Consider the following 22,387-nt stretch of genomic DNA (forward strand, 5'->3'; position numbering starts at 1 on the left):
GAAAATGTACACGGTTTGAATCTACCAGCTGCTTCACAGGACAAAGATAGGCAGTCTCCTCCTGTGCAATGTATTGTCTATAAAAAACTATTGGAGAGTCAACTATGGGTTGGTTCTGACTCTATTGTACACAAAAACAACAACATTTTATTTAAGTTTAAATACTCTACATTTTTTCTGAGCACTGGTGGTCTATTGGGTGAGCAGTTAAGCTGTCAACCTAATTCAAGTCTATGTGTTGTGCTGAGGAAGAAAAATAGACAGTCTCATCTTGTGTGATTAACAGCCTCTGAAAACCCTTAGTGGGTAAGCTAGTAGTTGGTTTCAACTTAATGGCAATGAAAGCGATAGCCTTCCAAAATATCAGGGTATTCCACTAATTTTGTTCCATTTAAAAATTATCCTTTCATTAAAGGCAACATTAAAAAGTTTACAAAACTCTACAATTGATGTGGAGTATGTCACTCTGATCTCAATTAACTTAAAGCTGGGAAAGAACCCCTTTAACAACATCAGAAGCACAAAGACAATTCCTATAAGCTCATACATGTTCCTATGCTCTTCTTCTTTCTAATAATTCTGATATCAATCATGATTTCTATGCTGTTGTTGTTGTTATTATGTGCCGTAGAGTCGCTTGCGACTCATAGCGACCCTATGTACAACAGCTCTACACTCCGCTCTGTACTGTGCCAATGGCACTGTCTCTGACACTCCCATCCCAATTATCCCAGTCACTGAATCAATCCACCTCATAGAGGACCTTCCTCTCCTGCGCCGTCTCTCCACCCTCCCAAGCATGATGTCTCCCTCCAAGGACCGGTCTCTCCTCACAACATGTCCAAAGTATGTTAGACGGAGCCTCAGAATCCTTGCCTCCAAGGAGCCACCCGGTTTAACCCTTTCCAGGACAAATCTGTTTGTTTTCCTAGCAGTCCATGGTATTCTCAATACTCTTCTCCAGAACCACAGCTCAAAGGCATCAATTCTCCTTCTATCCTCCTTGGTCATTGTCTAACTCTCTGATGCATAACAAGTGATTGCGAAGACCATGGCCTGTATCAGACGCACCTTAGTCTCCAGAGAGACACCATTGCTCTTCAGTACTTTGGAGAGGTCCCTAAGCAGACTTTCCCATGGCAATGTGCCTTTGAATTTTCTGGCTGCTGGTGCCAAGACTGTTGACTATGGAGCCAAGCAAACTAAAGCTGTGTACAATCTCAATCTCTTCACCATCCATGCTGATGCTGCCAATTGGTCCAGTGGTGAGCATCTTTGTCTTCTTGACATTGAGCCTCAATACATATTGTAGGCTACAGTCCTTGACACTCTGCAGCAGGTGGTTCAGGTCTTCTTCAGTTTCAGCAAGCAGGGTTGTGTCATCCACAAAGCATAGATTGTTGACAAATCGTCCACCAATCTTGACCCCACATTTCTCCTCATAGAGCCCAGCCTCCTTAATAATCTGTTCTGCATAAAAGTTGAAAAGGTATGGATATAGGATGCATCCCTGGTGTACGCCCTTCCCAGTTTTGAACCATGCAGTGTTCCCTTGCTCTGTTCTGATGACTGCCTCCTGGTCCAAGTATAAGTTTCGCTTTAGAACGATCAAGTGTTCTGGGATTCCCATTCTTCTCAGAGTCAGCCACAGTTTGTTATGATCTACACAGTCAAAGGCTTACATAGTCAATGAAACACAGATAGACATTCCTCTGGTATTCCCTGCTTTCAGCCAAGATCCATCTAACATCAGCTACAATATCACTAGTACCACGACCCCTTCTAAACCCAGCCTGAACTTCTGGCAGTTCTCTGTTGATGTGCTGATCCAGTCGTTTTTGGCTAATCTTCAGTAAAACCTTGCTTGCATGTGAAATCAGTGAGATTGTTCTGTAATTTCCACATTCTGTTGGGTCACCTTTCTTTGGGATAGGAACAAATATCGATCTCTTCCAGTCAGTTGGCCAAGTGGTCATTCTCCAGATTTCTTGGCACAACTTGGTGAGCACGTCCAGGGCAGCATCTGTTAACTGAAATATGTCAATTGGTATACCATCTATTCCTGGAGTCTTATTTTTTTCCATTTATTTCTCTATGTTGTTGTTAAGTACCGTCGAGTTGTAGTTGACTCATAGTAATCCTATGAACAAAAGACCTGAATACTTGTGTAACTTTCGTTGTTTCTCCAAGTTCAGAGAGTTTCTGCAGACAATCTTTTTCAGAAGTGGATACTACTCCTGCTTCCAAGCTTGTTTTAATTGGAGAGTTCACCAAACACTGTCCACCATGGGTAACCATTATCACATATGATGCATCAGTGTCACAGCATTTAGCATCACAGCAACCATGAGTTACCTCAGTACAGCAAATGGACAGACCAGTGCTATACCACTTAGAAGAATGTTTGACCAAAAATAATTATAACCAAATGCCTTTTTAAATAGGGGACTGAATATAATCAATTTCCTCCCAATGGCTGATAAACAATGACCTATGTCTCACCTGAAAACAAGATCAAACCTCAGTAGAATCAGGCTGTTCCAGACCACTGCCCCACCTGGAATCCAGCCATGCTACTGACACCCTGCCTTTTTAAATAGTTTCAATAATTTGTTTCAATGATCACAGAATTCACAGGTGATAATTACAACTATAGGTTTATCAGAGAAGAAATATGCTACAATTTAACGTTAGGAACTTTCAGCATACAGCTCAGCTCATTCTTCAAGCAACATAGGCTCTCCACAGATGTGCAAAAAGACCTCTCTGTCTGACTCTGGTCCTGGCTTCTATGGATCTACCTTCCCTACACAGGTAAATGTTGCAGAACTCTTTAGCTTTATTCATTAGGAACCATCCTGATTCTGCCAGAAAGACTAAGCTCAAGTGCACTTTATTATAACTCATCAAGACAGCAAACCCAACTCCCTGGACAAGTGCCTTAAGTCATTTACTCCATCACCAAATACTTAGGTCTTCTCTCTTGGAGTCAGTCCTTAGCTCTGCCTCACATCAATCTCACATCCTTTCCTACAACTATTGTCTCTGATGCTTTCTCTACTGTCTTGCCATCTCTACTTATGTGAAAATCTCAAGTCAAAAAGGACACTGTCATAGATTGAACCTTGTACTCCCAAAATACATGTGTAAGATGATGTAATTTTAAAATGATTTAAGAACCCGCTGTGATCCGATAAATAAAAGAGTTGTAAATTGATTGAGGGTAAAATGTCCCTGTCTCAGCTATGATCCAATATAAGTGAAGTTTCTTATGACCTGTAATAACTTTGTTGTTGTTATGTGTCATCAAGTCGCTTGCGACTCATAGTGACCCAATATACAAGAGCCCTAAACCCTGTTCTATCCTGTGCCAACATCACTTTCTCTGACACACCTATTCCCATTATCCCAATCATTGAATCGATCCATCTCAAAAAGGGATTTCCTCATTTGTGCTGTCCCTCTACTCACCCAAATATGATGTCCCTCCTTGCAACTTGCCCAAAGTATGTAAGACAATGCTTCAGAATCCTTTCCTCCAAGAAACAGCCTTGTTTCACCCTCTCCAGGACAAACTTGTTTGTTCTCCTAGCAATCCGTGATATATTCAACACTCTTCTCCAGCACCACAGCTCAAAGGCTTCAATTCTCTTTCTATCATCCCTAGTCACTGTCCAGCTCTCTGATGCTTAGCACACAATTGCAAAGACTATGTGCCAGACCAGGAACATCTTAGTCTTCAGCCTGATGTTATTGCTCTTCAGTACTCTGAAGAGGTCCCTTATAGCTGAATTTCTCAATGCAATTCATCTCTTGATTTCCTGGATGCTGGTGCCAAGAGTGTTGACTGTGGAACCAAGCATTCTAAAACTGTGAACAATCAATCTCTTCACCATCCATAATGATGCTGCCAATTGGCCCAGTAGTAAGAATCTTTGTTTGCTTGATGTTGAGCTTCAATCCATATTGAAGACTGCAGTCCTTGACCTTCTGCAGCAAGCTCTTCAGGTCTTCCTCAGTTCTAGCAAGCAGGGTTGTGTCATCTGTATAGCGCAGGTTATTGATGAATCTTCCTCCAATCCTGATGCCAAATTCCTCCTCATTTAGCCTTTATTACACAAAATGTTAAAGGATTAGGAATCAGGTGGTGACTGTAGGCCAAAAAATAATTGCCAGGAGTGCTGCTTCCTTTTGGACTCAGGTCCTAGCACTAGGAGATCTCTTGACCCTAGAGGATACCAAGACACATGGAGATAATCAAGAAACATGAGACATACAGATTCTGAAGGGATCAAGTGCCCCCCGCTAGGACTAACAAAGAAAGAAGGACTTTGTCTAGGCCTGGACCCCTGTAGTAAGAAGCTGCACCACAATGCCAAAGGCACGCTCTTCAAATCCACCAGCTGCTTCTTGGGAGAAGAATTGACAACCTTCTCTGTGCAATTTATTGTCTCTGAAAACATGCTGGAAAGTAAGCTATGAGCTATAAGGATAGTAAAAAATAACAACAAACAATAAGAGAATAAATTTATATTTATTAAAGTAAATCGCTTAAGGTATTTCTGTTGCTAAGCACTAGGTAACTGTGTTCCTGTTTTGTGTGTTGGTTTTTTTTCTTTTTTCTTTTCTCTCTCATTGTCAGTAAGCCCATTTTATCAAGTCAGAACTGATTCATATTTGACCCTCCAGTGCATTTTCTAAGACTATATAATTCACATGGGAAGAGATTGTCCATTGTAACCCCTCTAAACAAATGGTGTTTTGAACTGCATTTCTTTGGGTTGGCAGACTAACTCCTTACTTACCTACTAGACCACCAGAGATTCCGTCTTTCTTCATGCTCTTACAGCGATTAAATGACTTTGGGTTGGAACAGACTCCAGCCCTCCAGTGGATTTTCAAAGGTTGTAATTGCAAGAAAAATCATCTCTCTTTCTCTCATGGAGGAGGTGGTGGATTTAAAGCCTATTCCTCTGGGTTGCCAGCACAACTCTTTTACTTATTAGGCTACCAGATCTCTCTTCTTCCTTTCTAGTGGTAGTGATATCCCTGTTTTCTACCTCAGATTAGCTCTATTTAAACTAGATGAGATGATAAAATTGACTAATCTCCAAGCACAATTTATGCATATAATCTGTTTTACGTACATTATTAGAAGTATATCCAATTCTTTTGATGGACCACAATCTCCTATCATTTGCATAGTCCTTCACAGCCGTGTGATAAGAATAAAAAGGTAATGGCTAGAAAAAGTGATATAAAGTAATCCACTGGAGGAAAAGGTTGACTGATGTCATTTCAGTTTGTGATAAGGGTGAAATAGATTAAAAACTTACTTAAAAATGCTTTTTTGAAATGTTTAAAATGTTTTCATTTTTATAAACTTATGTGTTTTCTTATATTTGTGCATAATAGTATTTGAGTTTTACTGCTTGCAAGCAAGTTGGAACTATCTCAAAGAAGGGATAATTTTGATGGTTTCAGTTGCTTTAATCTTTCTCTTTCTAAATACTGTAGTACAAAAAATCTTGTTGTTAAGTAAATAGATGGTTTGTCTTTAATAACTGAAATATGAGGGTTTTTTAATTTTTTTGTGTCATTGTGTCAGAACTGAGTAATAGCTAAACTTCCAGCTAATTTTCAGAGGCAATAATTAACACAGGAAGAGACTGTTCATTTTTCTCCCATGGAGAAGCTGGTGGATTTGAACCACCAGTCTTTGGCTTGGCAGCTCAGCTCCTGACCACTAAGCCACCAGACTTTCTTCTACTATTTAAAAATCTGCTTAATGATGTCACTCATTAATTCTTGTCCTTTATAATGGTCTGTCTGGTTTAAAAGAAAACCCTCCTAATTTGCCCTCCTTCAAAAACAGAAAATAAATGTTCTTTTTTAGCATTGAGTTCCACCAGGTCTGACATATCAAAGCTTTCCTCTGTCTGAGTAATTTTCATTAAATAAAAGGCAATCCACATTCCACCTGTTCTAACTTGCCCCTCTACCCAAATTTCATCCAAATTAAAGAAATGAATAACAACTAGTTTTGATCACACATCAAAAAAGGACAGCATAAGTAAATTAATAATTTTTGTCTGAAACAAAATTTTGTCATTTGCATATGCAACCTATGGTGACTGTTGAATATTCCCTTTTATTAATTTAGGTGGCTTTGATCTACCTGATAAATTGCCTTGAATATTTTACATATTTCCTACTAGAAGAATGAAAGAAAAATATGAATATATTCACAAATAGTAATAATCTTTTCAGTTAGCACACATGTGCTGAAAGCAAGTGAATATTATGGAAAAGTCTTTGGGTGGTATCAATAGATAAGGATTCAGTTACTAGATAAAAGGTTGGCTACGTGGAGTCTCCTGGGAAGAAAAGGCTATTTTTCTGCTTAAGAAAATGCACAACCTTGACAAGACAAAGGAGCAATTCTATTTTACAAACGTATGATTGTCATGAACACCTATATGGCAATTAGTTTCATTTTATGAAGTTATTAAAAAATGAAAAGTTAATATATATTTTCATCCCTTAATTTTATACATTTTAAGAGCTCTGGTGGCTTAGTGGTTAAGAAGCTGCACTGCAATCCCAAAGGCACACAGTTTGATTCTACTAGGTGCTCCATAGGAAAAGAATGAGCAATCTCTTTTCAAGCGATTAACTTTCTCCAAGAACACACTGATGGTCACCTGTTTGAAAAAAAGTTGCATGGCCAGTCTAAAGATAGGCCATTTGAATTCACTAACTTCTGCAAAGAAGAAAGATTTACAATCTCTTTCGACAAGATTTACAGACTCTGAAAACTCACTGGAGGATCAGCTATAAGTATGCTTCTGCTTGATGGTAGATAGATAACTACAAAAATAACTCTAAAATATAAATTATTTATTCAGATAATAAAAAAAAATTCCATGTGGTGCTTCTTATCTATCTGTCCACATATCACCAAACTTAAAAAGAAAGTCCATCAATAAAACAGCCCTTTTAACTATCAAAGTTATGTTGATAGTCTATTATATTTCCTACTACACACTTTGACCAAAATACTTTTTTTTATTCTATTTTCTTTTAACTCAATAAATCATCAAATGATATTATGGTAAAATTTCCTCATAACTTTGAACTATCTCAAAATTAGACACAAATTGTTTGTATAAATACTACTATAGCAAATAGCTGTTTCTCTTACATTAGTTTGCATTATAATTTGCCTCCTACATAGAAATGAGTTTCAAATTCAGAATTTTTATGAAATTTTCCAAACTAAGTCTTTATGTACTAAAGTATCCTTGTTGTTGTTGTTATGTGCCGTCGAGTCGTTTCCGACTCATAGTGACCCTATGCACAACAGCCCTAAACCCTGCTCTATCCTGCGCCAACTGCACCGCCTCTGACACACCCATCCCGATTACCCCAGTCACCGAATCAATCCATCTCATAGAGGGTCTTCCCCTCCTGCGCTGTCCCTCAACCGTCCCAAGCATGATGTCCCTCTCCAAGGATCCGTCACTCCTGGCAACATGTCCAAAGTATGTCAGACGAAGCCACAGAATCCTTGCCTCCAAGGAGTAGCTTGGTTTAATCCTCTCCAAGATAAATCTGTTTGTTTTCCTGGCAGTCCAGGGTACATTCAGTACCCTTCTCCAGCACCACAACTCAAAAGCATCCACTCTCCTTCTGTCCTCCCTCGTCATTGTCCAACTCTCTGATGCATAATAAGCGATTGCAAATACCATGGCCTGTATCAGGCGCACCTTAGTCTCCAGAGAGACACTGTTACTCCTGAGTACTTTAGAGAGGTCCCTAACAGCAGACTTTCCCATCGCGATACGCTTTTTGATTTCCTGACTGCTGGTGCCAAGAGTGTTGACTGTGGAGCCGAGCAAACTGAAGCTATGAACACTCTCAATCTCTTCGTCATCGATCCTGACGCTGCCAATTGGTCGAGTGGTGAGAATCTTTGTCTTCTTGACACTGAGCCTCAGTCCATACTGAAGGCTGCAGTCCTTGACCCTTCGCAGCAAGTGCATGAAGTCCTCCTCAGTTTCAGCAAGCAGGGTTGTGTCATCTGCATAACGCAGATTGTTAATAGACCTTCCACCAATCCTGATGCCACAATTCTCCTCATAGAGCCCAGCCTCTCGGATAATCTGCTCTGCATACATGTTGAAAAGGTATGGAGACAGGATGCATCCCTGGCGTACGCTCTTCCCTATTTTGAACCATGCAGTGTTACCCTGCTCTGTTCTGACTACTGCCTCTTGGTCCAAGTATAGGTTTCATATTAGCACAATTAAATGTTCTGGGATTCCCATTCTTCTCAGAGTCAGCCACAGTTTGTTATGATCCACACAGTCAAATGCCTTTGCATAATCAATGAAACACAGATAGACATTCTTCTGGTATTCTCTACTTTCAGCCAAGACCCATCTAACATCAGCAACCATATCCCTAGTACCACGACCCCTTCTAAACCGAGCCTGGACTTCCGGCAGTTCTCTGCTGATGTGCTGTTCTAGTCATTTTTGGATGATCTTCAGCAGAATCTTGCTTGCATGTGAAATCAATGACACTGTTCTGTAGTTTTCACACTCAGTTGGGTCACCTTTCTTTGGAATGGGAACAAATATAGATCTCTTCCAGTCAGTTGGCCAAGTGGTTTTTCTCCAGATTTCTTGGCACAACTTGGTGAGCACATCCAGGGCAACATCTGTTATCTGAAATACTTCAATTGGTATACCATCTATTCCTGGGGCCTTATTTTTTGCTATTTCCTTTAAAGCAGCTTGAACTTCTTCCTTCATCACCATAGGCTCTTGCTCATATGTTATTTCTTTAAATTCCTCTGTATCTGTCAATTCCTTTCTATATAATGACTCAGTATATTCCTTCCATCTTATCATGTGAAAATGAATAATGGGATTTATGACAAAAATTTCATGATGTAAATGAGAATATGAACAGGAGACTAAGGGGGAAAATGGAATTTGCCATGAGTCAGACATTCTTTAGATATAAAATAATCACAAATGGTGTGGAAAGAGAATAGTACATTGCTTGGTGCGTGTCCTTTTAAATATGATCATAATGTCTTTTACTTGTTATGGCCTAATCAGTGATTTTTTTCCCCTTGGCATTAAGCTTAAGAATTCCTGTCTAGTATAAGGAACAAGTTTACAAAGAATGTAGTAAAAGTAATTCTTTAAGATCAAATTAATAAAAAAATAACTAAAACAAAAAATTAAGTTTCTCTGTCACAAAGGTCACATTTCAAGTTCTCCGTAGCCTCATGTATATACTGACTAACAATATGGGCAATGAAGAATAGAAGATTCCCTTGAATCCAATGTTGTTGTTGCTGTTGATTGCCATCGGGTCGAGCACAACGCATAGCAACTCTATGAACACAAGGCCTGAAGCCTTTCTATAAATATCGACATTTATCAAAGTTCATAAGGTTTCCAGAGGCATGTTGTTTAGAAGTGCATGCTACTCCTGCTTCTAACTTGAATCCACTAGTTCGATGAAATTATGACAGCAATTCACATTTTATAACACTTTACATATAAATGTGCTTCCTCGTATATTTCAAAAATGTTCTAAAAATAATAACAGATGTTAGTATTTGTATTTTAAAATACTCATACCTGAAATTTAAAGAAATTAAGAAGACGTGTTTTTGGAAATTTTCCTTTAATCGTCTGATTTTTAGATCACTAGTGGTCAATTCATTCTGATCATATCATATTCTGTAACTATAAAATGCAATAAAAGGAAAATCCTGGAAAAAATCTTGTATTTGTTAAGAATATGTTAAAGCATCATTAGTATTTATTCTCAACATAGTTGCTTAAAAAACAAAACAATAGAAAGCATGCACATCTCTTTGTATATATAGGTTTCTCTACTTATTAGTTAATCAGGCTTCATTATTTACTGTCATATTTTGTTTGATGGTAATATTTTGCTTATACCAATTCTCATTTAGCCTTTATGCTCAACATAAAATATGTACTTCTTTGTCTATGAGAAGCAGTGAAAAGCAATAAATTTTATCACAGATTTTAGCGTACAATTTGTTCATTGTTTGTGCCACAATTACTGAACATGGATTAATAATTATAATTTCTGAACCTAATAATTTATGCATTAATATTTTGTCCCTGTCATGTCTTTAATTTTTGCAATTAATTGTTTTAATAACGGAAAGGTTAATTGCACCATTCATCAGAATTGCTTGCTATGAAATGGTAGACAAATAAGAACTTTAGAGATAAAGGGCATACTGACTAATCAAGCCCGTCATTTCCTTAGAAAGTAAACTTGCTGAGACAGCCTAATAGATTTATTTAATTTGCAAAATCTTGGGGTTCAAAAAAGTTCTTGTTAAAACAAATAGAGTTTAAACAAGCTATCAAATTTACATTTATACTCAAACATATCTAGGACTGCTTGGAGCTCTATGCATAATCGGCCTATGTGTAAGGTTTTGTGTGAACAGGGGTACCCACAGACACACTCATGCACTCATCCATTACACTATAAACAAGAAAATACAGATTTTATCCTAAAAGTGTAATCAGATACCCAAACAAATCAAATACAAACAAAACAAATACCCCTAAACTCACTACTCGGCTGTTGGCTCCAACTCATAATAACCTTCTATCAACTTTTCAAGGCTGATAATCTTTTCAGAAAGAGATAGTCTGTCTTTCTTATGTGAAGTAACTGGTAAGATCAAATGGATGGCCTTTCAGTTAGCAACCTGATAAGTGTGTTTTTTTTTCACTGTTCCACAAGAGTTCCTAAACAGATTCACTATATTTTAAAATGACTGCTATTCTTCATTGTTGTTCATTGTCTTGGGGTCAGAATCAACTCATAGGTGTCTCTCCAGTAGGTTTTCAGAGGTTGTAAACTGTACAGGAGGAGATTGCCTGGTTTTCTGTCATGAAGCTGCTAATGAATTCAAACCACTTGCCTTTGGTTGACAGCACAATTCCTTACCACTTAGACCACTAAAACATTCTTCAAAAAGTAATTAGTGTACAGCAGATTGGACACTACATTACTATATTAAAGGTGTGGTGGCGTATTAGGTTAAGTGTTGGACGGCTGAACAACTGGTCAGCATTTGAATCCCCCGCTTACTCCACTGGAAAAAGAAAAAGGGATGTCTGCTTAAAAAGATCGACACCTTCAGAAGCCCAATGGGGATTTACAATGTGTCTGAACTGACTCAACAACAGTGATTTTGTTTGACTATGTTGCAGACAAAAAGTCTTTGATGCAGAACTCAAGCACCAATTGAAAGCTGATGATTGATACAGACCATCACTATGAACTAGTTATAATAATGATACCATGTACCTTTCTATGTGTTCATTGGCCATTTGTATATCATCGTTAAATAAATTTTTTGTTTTTTCCATTTTGTTGATTCCCCCCCTTCTGCAATGGGAAAAAAAAATATACATCCTAGATATAAATTATGTTTCTTTTTTCTTTTTTTAATATTTTGTGTGTGTGAGAGCGCACACACCTGTGCGTACTGTTGAATTGGATCTGACTGGTACAAGAGGAGAATCCCCCTCCTTCTACACCAAAATATCTGGTGGATTCAAACCATGTGCCTCTGAGATTGCAGTGCAGCTTCTTGCCACTAGGCCACCAGAGATCCCTTTAGATATAAATTCTTACATTTTTGTTGTTGTGTGGTGTCAAGTCTCCTGTGACTAACAGTGACCCTGTGTACCACAGCTCTGAACCTTATTCTATCTTGAACCAACCTTCTTGTCTCTCATACACATACTCCCATTATACCAGTTACTGAGTCAATAAATCTCATCCAGGGCCTTCCTCTTTTGCGCTGTCCCTCCACCCTCCCAAGCATGACATCCTTCTCCAAGGACTGGTCCATCCTTGCAACATGCCCAAAGTATGTCAGAAGAAGCCTCAGAATCCTTGACTCCAAGGAAGAGCCTGGTATCACTCTCTCTGGGATGAACCTGTATGTTCTCCTAGGAGTCCATGATATATCTACAAAAATATGTATAACAGTGTAGTCAGTGTGAAGATGGCAGGCTTTAACCTCCACTCATTCTACAACAAAGAAGAGTCTCCATCAAGAAAATCAACAGCTCAATTTTTTTTTCCAGTGAGGTCAGGCATACTCTCTGCACCTCACACTTATTTACAACAAAGACAACACTAACTCCCTTTGACAGTTCTCTTTTACTGTTGAGTCCAATAACCAGGGTTATGGGATGTAGCAGGGAAGTAATACGTTACAATTAATGTAGGAATCAATTCTTCAATCAGACAGCCTCTCAGTCTTGCTGCCAGTGATCTTTCTCTGATCCTTAAGAGTTCTTGAGTTTGGACTCTACCCTCCCTATAGGAGATTATTACAGAGTTTTCTTAGTTCTACCAGTTTTGTACTCTCCCTCCTCTGCCAATAATGCTAAGGGTTTTGTTCCTTGTTCCATGAGTTGACAGATGTAGTTCTACTTTGACTCTGATTTCTTACCTTTGCTGCTGCCACTACTGCCACCACCACCACTGCTATGTCTTGGTCTCACTCTAACCTGAGCAGGAATTTTAGGCCCAAAGGATGCACTGAACTTTCTGCTTCTTCTTTCTTGGTAATAGTTACATTTTGGTTTTATTTTTCAGTCTATTCAGTTTAAGCAGAGTAGGATAGCAAAACTGATTGCTCCCTATATAGTGATCTAAACATCTTATTTGCATGAGAGAGTCTTGGTGGAAGTGTAATCAGAGTGCTACTAGTGGTAACGATTGTGAATCTTATTCTTTGTGGCCTATTGTCAGGGAAGACCTAGTCTTTGAAAAATTACATGATACAGGGAAAGTTAGAAGGTCAGCAAGAGAGAAGACGACCCATAACTAGATGGTTTGACACGGTGACTACAACAGTTGACTTGAGCATAGTGGAGATTGTGAGTATAGTGCAAGATAGGACAAAATTCAGCTCTGTTGTTCATAAGGTCACTGTGAGAAGTAATCAACTTGACAGGACCTAAGAACAGCAGCCCAAATGACGTAGCTGTTATAATAGCAAGTTTATTCGGCCCTATAAGAGTAAGCTATCTAATCCACCTGGTTTACCATGATAATTATACAATATTTGTATAATTCTGCCCAGACACATGGTTAGTTATACCCAAAATGACTAGAAAAGTCTTCATGAATAATCTGTCTTATCATAATTACATGTTCTGAAAATGTTTTCTTCCAGTATATAGCATCACTATTCATTTTTAACAAAGCATATTGATGAACAGATTTTATTTTGTAATAAAGTTACACTTGACATCAGCAGTCAGGAAATACACAGAAGAATTGTATTAGGAAAATCTGCTGTCAGGGACCTCGCTAAAGTTCTAAAAATCAACAATGTCAGTCTGGAAAGTAAAGTTCACCTGCTCCAGGGCATGGACTTCACAATTTTTTGCATCAGCTAGACAATGACTAAGAAGGACAGAAGAAGAATTGATGTCTTTGAGTTGTGGTGCTTGAGAAGTGTATTGAACATGCCATGGACTGCCAAGAAAACAGGTGTGACCTAGAGGAGGTGGAACCAAGTTGTGACTCAAAGGTAAAGATTTTTAAGCCTTGCTTCACTTTGGGCATGTTGCCAGGAGGGATCAGTCATAGGAGAAGGACATCAGGTTTGGAAGGATGGAGGGACAATACAAAAGAGGAAGAACCAAGATGAGGTGGAATGCCACAGTGACTTGGTGTAATCCAAGTAGGGGAATCAAAGACAGATTGGCTCAGGATAGAACAAGGTTTAAAGCTGTTGTGCAAAGGGTCGGTATGAATCGCAAGCAATCCAACAGCACATAACAACAACCATATGACTTTCTCATGTGTGTCTTTGTATATCTGTATATGTTGACAAAGAAATATTTGTTAGGCTCAAGTAAAAAAAATATTCCTACACACTTTCTTCTTTATTTTTTTTTGTTTGTTTGTTTTAGAGAAGTCAAACGCTTTGATTTGGGTTAACAGCAAATCCAATCACTTAGTCACAACAGCATCTGAAATATGCTCACAGAAACCTCAGCTTTGTGACTTTCGGCAAAGTGTTACACAGCCCTTTGTCCTGACTCTTCCTTACAGTCCTCCAAAAACCATGAGCAAAAACTCTTATGTTTGGTTCCATAGAGTAAGAGTCTCAAGGTCGACTCAATTTCTGTTAGGTCTCGTTCTCTGTTGCTGCTGTAGCTAGCTGCTCAATGTCTAACTGGCACCAGAATCTCTATCCCTGCATGGTATGTATTTCATGCCTGCTGCTCTTTTGCTGGTGGAAATATCTACCACTGAATCTGCTCAGTTTAGTGGTAAAATTAGACAATACCCTTGTTGATAGCCTAACACACCATATTCACATATTTCAGCCCATCTCCATGACAAAGTCAAATTTAATGTGTAGGAAAGACATTTTGAACGATAGAGCCTTAATATTATGCTTAATATATTAACTTACCAAAGGGGGGGAAATTGATCTTATGTTCTATCTCATTACTGGAATTATCTATCCTTTAAGTCAATCCTTTACTCTTATATAAGAAACAAGAGTCAAAGACAAATATTTCTGTCAGTTGTGTGGCAGAGGAGGTACTATTCTACTACATACCTTGAAACACCTTGAGTCATTATGTACTCGTGGGAATCGACAGCAACAAAATTTATTTATCTATTAGTTTTTCTTTTTTTCCTTGCACCAATGTGCTCTTATTTGCCTATATATTGATTCTTGAAATTTGTAATGTAATGGTTTACTAACTATTCTTAAATGCTATTACAGTGAAGTGTAAAATCAATGTGACTGGAATGAGGGTTCTGTTGTCTGATATCCTGTAACTCCTCAACAACAAGCAAGAGTCCCATCTATAATATCAACGACACAAAATATATTCCTATTAGGTAAAATATACCCCTAAGTATCTGTACCTTCTTCTATCAATTTTAACACAAATTGGATCTACTAATCCATCAAAATAGACACATACACACATACACACACTCCCCTCACAGATCCTATCCACAATATGAGTTTTAATAGAGGAATTGTTGTTATGTACCGTAGAGTTGGAACTGACCCATAGCTTACTCACCAGTGGGTTTGCAGAGGCAGTTACTCAGATAAGAGGAGATTGCCTATTCTTCTGCAGAGCATCTGGTGGGTTTAAACCACATGCCTTTGATAATGCAGTGCAGCTTCTTGCCACTAGACAGCTAGAGGTCCCTCATTAGAAGAATAACAGGTTATATATAATTCTGGTTGGAAACAGTAAGGATATAATTCTTCAATCAAGAAAGCTTCTGAGACTTTCTGAGTTTCATCTTTGATAAAGTTTTTCTCACAGCTTTGGACCAATATTACAGAAGTCTTATTTCTTTCAATTATGGTGTCCCCTCATTCTTGCTCCCTTAGTCAGCCTACGGGAGTCTAACTGCTGCTTTGTGGGCAACAGTTCTAGTTCATCTCTGACACAAATCAGTTTCTGGTTCTTTGTTATTGCTGTTGATTCTGTTTCTGCAGTTGTTGGTTGGATCTGGATCTCTATATAGTCTAGGAATTTCTGACTTATTACATTCTCTAATGATTTTGTCTTGACGGTCACACAATTCTCATCCCATACTTCTAAACCTGTTGAATTTAAGCCTGCAGGATGAAAAATCTAATAAATTCCCTTGTTAATAATCTACACATCTTTCTGCATGTTCCTACTAAAAATATGATAATTAGTTTACTTACATTGTTTACAAAATATTATTAGTTATCTTAGTGGGTGAAAAAAAACCAAACAAAAAAACAAAAACAACCAACAAACAAAAAACCAAGGAGCGTATTTGACATTGACCAATTTCACAAAGGGGAACTACCCAGTCAATGCCATCAATAAAATGAAACCAATTCTCATGAGGTCAGATATGTCTCCACTATTCCCATACCTCTTTCTACTCATATCAACACCAATCTTACTATTTTATACTGGGTCCAAAATCTGACACAATACTTTAAGACTATATAGAACCATACTAGGGAAATAAAAACGTTATAATTCATGTAAGTTAACAGCAGAAAACAGGATGGCTTTTGAAATTTGCCCACAGGCTCTGAAGTCTTGAGCCTTGTGGCTTTAAGCCAGTGTTACAAAATTCTCAATCTTGTGAATTTGCACCCCCCCCCCCAGTTCTTCAACAAATTTGGACAATAGTTCTTAGCTCTGGTTCCAATTATTTAGCAGCTCTAAATCCCATACAAGCAAGATTCTGCTGATGATTATCCAAAAACGACTGGAACAGCACATAAGCAGAGAACTGCCAGAAGTCCAGGCTAGGTTTAGAAGGGGTCGTGGAACTAGGGATATTGTAGCTAATGTCAGATGGATATTGGCTGAAAGCAGGGAGTACCAGAGGAATGTCTATCTGTGCTTCATTGATTATGCAAAAGCGTTTGACTGTGTGGACCATAACAAACTGGCTGACTCTGAGAAGAATCGGAATCCCAGAACACTTGATCGTTCTAATGCAAAAGTTATACTTGGACCAAGAGACAGTCATCAGAACAGAGCAAGGGAACACTGCATGGTTCAAAATTGGGAAGGGTGTACACCAGGGATGTGTCCTATCTCCATATCTTTTCAACCTTTGCACAAAACAGATCATCTGGGAGGCTGGGCTTTTTGAGGAGAAATACGGCAACAGGATTGGTGGAAGATGCATCAACAATCTGCGTTATGCAGATGACACAACCCTGCTTGCTGAAACTGAGGAGGACCTGAAGCGCTTGCTACAGAGGGTCAAGGACTGCAGCCTTCAATATGGATTGAAGCTCACTGTCAAGAAGACAAAGATTCTCACCACTGGACCAACTGACAGCATCAGGATGGATGGTGAAGAGACTGAGATTGTTCACATCTTTAGTCAGCTTGGCTCCACCGAAAACCCTCTTGTCACCCTCAGCCAGGAAATTAAAAGATGTATTGTGATGGGAAAGTCTGTTGTTAGGGACCTCTCTAAAGTACTCAAGAGCAACGGTGTGTCTCTGGAGACTAAGGTGCACCTGGTATAGGCCATGGACTTTGCAATCACTTGTTATGCTTCGGAGAGCTGTACTATAACCAGGGAGGACAGAAGGAGAATTGATGCTTTTGAACTTTGGTGTTGGAGAAGAGTTCTGAAGGTGTCATGGACTGCTAAGAAAACAAACAGATTTATCCTGCTGCTGGATTTGTCACTTTAATGATGAGATTAGCCAACCCCTTGTGTCGATCAGGGCTAGTACCCTTGTGGATAGGCTAACTCAATATATGGATGTACATGCACATGGTGAAGTCAAATGATCAATAGAAAAGTCATATTGAAAGATAAACTCCACAGTAGGATTAAAAGTCTCCTACATTTATATAGTCTTGTTCAGCTATATGATAAAAGTAAAAGCAAACAGTTTGTTGGTTAGGGAAGCCACATCAAATAATTACTGCACTAAGTTGTTGCTGTTGTGTACTGTCAAGTCAGAAGTGACACACAGCTGACTCTCAAGCATATTTTCAGAGGCAGTTACTAGAATGGAAAGAGATTGTCTATCCTTCTCCCATGGAACGAATGGTGGATTCAAACCACATGCCTTCAGGATTACAGCACAGCTGCTTATGACTTTTTTTCTTAGAAAAGTGATTTATTTCCTTTTTATTTTCTAATTGTTTTTATCTCAGAACTGTTATGATATTTTTAAATCATATTACAAAGCAAATGTTGTATTTCATCCATCTTTAATTTTTGGATATAATTTCATAAGTGCTTTATGTAGAGAAATTTCTTAAGACAAATTTCTTCTAGTTTAAAAGTCTTCTGCATGTTTCTCTCTAACATTTTGAGAAAGAAAAGAAATTATACATTCAATCTATTCAAAATGTCTGACACTTCTTTTTGTACCTCATCATTGAAGTCTTTAAGACTGTAGATTATTGTCTTTTCAGGACACTACCTTGTCTCTATCAAAGTAAATTCTTTGGATTACAATGACAAATAAAAATTAACTCTTTTAAAAAATAACAAAAAACCCAGCACGTAAACAAATTAACATAAATATTAACATTGTATAACCCAAAATGAAGTCAGTTCTAACAGTATAAGTATTCCCAAAGAGGATGTCCTTGAAGAGACTTTCACTGATCTCAACTCCAGTACATCTCTCCTAGGCTATAAATACCTCCTTCTTCAAGTCTCTGAAACTTATGTCATCTACACCTTCTTATGGGAAAAAAATGATTCTATCATATGACAGGAAGGGCTACTCTTTAGGTCCTTTTGCTGTTTACAAAGGTGAAAGAATGAGAAGATCAATACTCTGTTCCTGTGAGTACTGTTAAACCACATATCCCAATTCAATATATAGTTCTCACCATTTTTACTGTATATGTGTACAAAGGTTGGACAATTACGAGCTCTGGTGGCCTAGTGGCAAGAAGCTGCACTGTAATCCCAAAGACATGCGATTGAATCCACCAGATGCTCCACTGGAGAAGGAAGGGCAATCTCCTCCTGTGCCAGTTGGATCGGATTAGATGGTACACAAAAAGGGAGGAATAGGGACTTTGAGCTGTGGTGTTGGAGAAGAGTATTGACTATACCATGGACTGCTAAGAATACAAACAGGTTCAAACACGGTGAAGTCGAGATGTTCCTTGGAGTCAAGGATTCTGAAGCTTCGTCTGACGTACTTTAGATATGTTTCAAGGAGGGACTGATCCTTGGAGAGGGACATCATGTTTGGAAGAGTGGAATGATGGCTCAGGGGAGGAAGACTCTTGATGAGATGGATTGATTCAGTGACTGGGGTAATAGGGATAGGTGTGTCAGAGGTGGTGAGATTGGCACAGCATAAGGCAGAGTTTAGAGCTGCTGTACATAGGGTCGTTATGAGTCACAGGTGACTCGAAGGTACATAACAACAACAACAACAACAAAGGGGGTGGTCAGGGAAGTCAGGACAATTACTGAGGAAAACCAAAGAAACATATGCTTCAGTTTTGTTTCACATTCTTTGGACACATTTCCATAAGGGACCATTCCTTGGCAAAAGGGACCTTTCTTTAAAAAAATAGAGGATCAGAAAAAGAGAAGATTCTCAACAGCACAGGTTGAAATAGTGAGTGGAATGATGTTCTTAAGCACAACGGAAACAGTGAAGATGACACAGTATTAGAAAGAGGTTTGTGGTTTGTTGATTTTGTGTTTTTTTTTTTCATTTGTACATAGAGTTGCTATGAATCAGAGTAAACTCAACTCCGCCCAATAGTAACAATGACAAAACAACATCGAGCTAAGTGACATAATTGATTTCACTTTCTAAATAATTTCTTCTTGTTTTTCTCATTAAACGTCATCAAGTTGACCATGGCAAGCTTGCCATCGTCATAGTGACCCTAGAAGCAACAAACCTGAATCTTTCCCTATCCTGTGTCATCTTCATCAACTCTGACAAACATGAGCCCATTTGTATAATCACTGTGTGAATACATCTTGTTGAGGACCATCCTCAACTTCAGACAGTTCTCTGTTGATGTACTCTTCTAGTTGTGTTTTAATAATCTTATACTTGTATGCAATAATGATAGTGTTTAGTAGGTTCCACATTCTGTTAGTTTGCCCTTTTTTTATGGAATAGTAACAAATATGATTCTTCTCTAGTCAATTGTCCAGGTATCTGTCCTCCAAATTTCTTATCATAGTTTGGTGAATATGTCTGGGGATGCATGTTGAAACATGTCAATTTGTATCCTATCAATTCCATAAATTACAAAGGCAAAGGTGGGGGAAAGAAAAGACCAAAATGGATGTCAGAAGAAACTCTGAAAATTGCACCAAAACATTGAGAATCCAAAACAAAAGGAAGAAATGCTGAGGTTAAAAGAGATAAACAGAAGATTTTAAAGGATAGCTAGAGAATACAAAGCACATTTTAAAATTAAATATGCAAGCAGAGAGTACTAAAGGAACATCTGTCTGTGTTTCATTAGCTGTTCAAAGGCATTTGACTGTGTGGATTACAACAAACTGTGACTGACTTTGGGAAGAATGCGCAACCCAAGACACTTGGTTGTGCTATGCAAAAATTGTACTTAGACCAGGAGGCTCTTGTTAGAACAGGACAAGGAAACAGTGCATGTTCAAAATCAGCAAAAGTGTATGCCAGGGATACAGCCTATCAATACATATTTAGAACAGATCATTCAGGAGGTTGGGTCTATAAGGAGGAATGTGGTACAGTGGTACAGGGTTGGAGGACATCTTATTAATAACCTGTGTTAGGCAAATGGCACAAACTTGCTTGCCAAAACTGGGAAGGACCTAAAGTGTTTGCTGCAGTAGGTGAAGGATTGAAGTCTTCAATATGAACTGAAGCAAAATATTAAGAAAACAAAGATTCTTACCACTGGGCCAATTGTTTCTCAGTTTCTTCAGCTTAAGAAATGCTGAGGTAGGTTGACCCTTTTGATTTTTACTCCAGCTCTTTGTGAATGTATTTATAACACTGTACTTTGTCTTCCAGTACTGCCTTTCGACATCTTCTCTTTAGTTCCTTCACTTCCTGATTTCTTCCCTCTGCATTGGCTTCTTGGTGCTCTTATCAATAGTCTCTTCTGATACCCATTTTGATCTTTTCTTCCACCTTTGTATTTGTCAATGACCTCTTGGATGATATTCTAGATAACCTCCCACAGCTCATCTGGTCTTCATTCATTAATGTTTAAGTTTTTAAACCTGTTCCTGAGATTGTTTTTAAGTTTAGGTTGGATAGACTCAATGTCAAATTTGGGTTCTCATGGGTTTGATTTAATTTCTTTAACTTTAGTTTGAACTTACAGATGAGTAGTTGACGGTCTGTTTCATCATCAGCACCTGGCCCAGTTTTCACAGCTGATGTCAAATTCCTCCAATCGTTCTTTCCACAGATGTAATTGTTCTGATTCCTGTGCATAGCATCAGATGAAGTCCATGTGTATAGTCACCATTTATGTTCTTTATTAAAGGTCTTTGCAATGAATAGGTCACTATTTCTATCATCATCCTTATTTCGTAGATAAGGAATTGTGGTATGGGCTATATAAATTACTCTCAACTATGGTTATTAATGGCAGAATACATGATGATACTATGCTATTTCATTATAGAACTCATTACTGTGTGATAACATAACATGTCATTGTCTTCATAAGTCAATAACCAGTGAACTTTAGAAAGCAATACAAAAGAAGAAAGTGAAATCTCAATTCAGATCTGAGAGATGATAAATTAGTCATGAAAAGAGCAGAGGAGGATCTATTCTAGGTAGATGAAAGTGGATGTAAGAGGAACTCAGAATGGAAATATGTATGTTAAGTTAAATAATCAGAAAGAGGACAACATGTTTGGAAAATTGAAAACAAAGGAGGCAAGAAATGGAACATGAAAGAGTGTTTTAGGCAGTGATAGACATTTGAAGTTTAATACAGGTGGAAAAGGAAGGCATTACATAGTAGAAAAATTTTTTTTAAATTTTATTTTATTATTTTTGTGTGCGTGTACCGTCAAATCAGATCTGACTGGTACAGGAGGAGATTGTCCCTCCTTACCCGGCAGAACATCTGGTGGATTCGATCCGTTCGCCTCTGAGATTGTAGCTGCAGCTCCTTGCCACTAGGCCACCAGAGCTCTCCAGAAAAAAAATCTTTTTTATATGCCAAATCTTGCTGTCCCTTTCAATATGATTTGGGTCTTTGGTTATATGAGACTGGATAAAAATGACATCTCGTCACTCTATTGTTTCGCAGAATCAAATCAACAGCATGATTTCAAATGTTTTCAGGGAAAGGCACTGTAGGTTGAAATATTTTCATTAACACATATTCCTTCTTTGTCATGTGACTTCTCTGTGGAACATGGAGTCACATAAATAGTTCTCATTCTTCAATCAACCAGAAAGAAATGAACAGATGGGAGATCAAAGGTGAAGCTAAATGCACAATCTGTCAGATATACACAGCCACCTATAAGAGACAGAATAAAAATCTGAGGCACTTATATAGAAAGATATTTGGTAAAAACTGTTCCATGTTTATGTCTCATGGCTATTGAGAGATGTTCTGTGATCTTCTTAGATTGGACTTGGTACAAAATATAGGTGACAGAGTTTTCTACTAGGTAGTCAGAGAATGACATTTTTAGGAAATGGGATCCCTCAAATATGTTATTTTAAGATTGTTGTTGTTATGTGCCGTCGAGTCGTTTGTGACTCATAGCGACCCTATGCACAACAGCCCTAAACCCTGCTCTATCCTGCGCCAACCGT

The 22,387-nt window shown here is 38.2% G+C and overlaps 1 pseudogene; it reads left to right on the forward strand.

Moving 5' to 3' along the window:
* The first annotated feature begins 4,266 nt into the window (after positions 1 to 4,266).
* Positions 4,267 to 22,387, forward strand: part of LOC102870227 — a 22,124-nt pseudogene continuing 4,003 nt past the window's right edge.

This window comes from Elephantulus edwardii, unplaced genomic scaffold (assembly GCF_000299155.1).
Source record: "Elephantulus edwardii isolate Elephantulus edwardi_28Jun2011 unplaced genomic scaffold, EleEdw1.0 scaffold00033, whole genome shotgun sequence".
Lineage (NCBI taxonomy): Eukaryota > Metazoa > Chordata > Mammalia > Macroscelidea > Macroscelididae > Elephantulus > Elephantulus edwardii.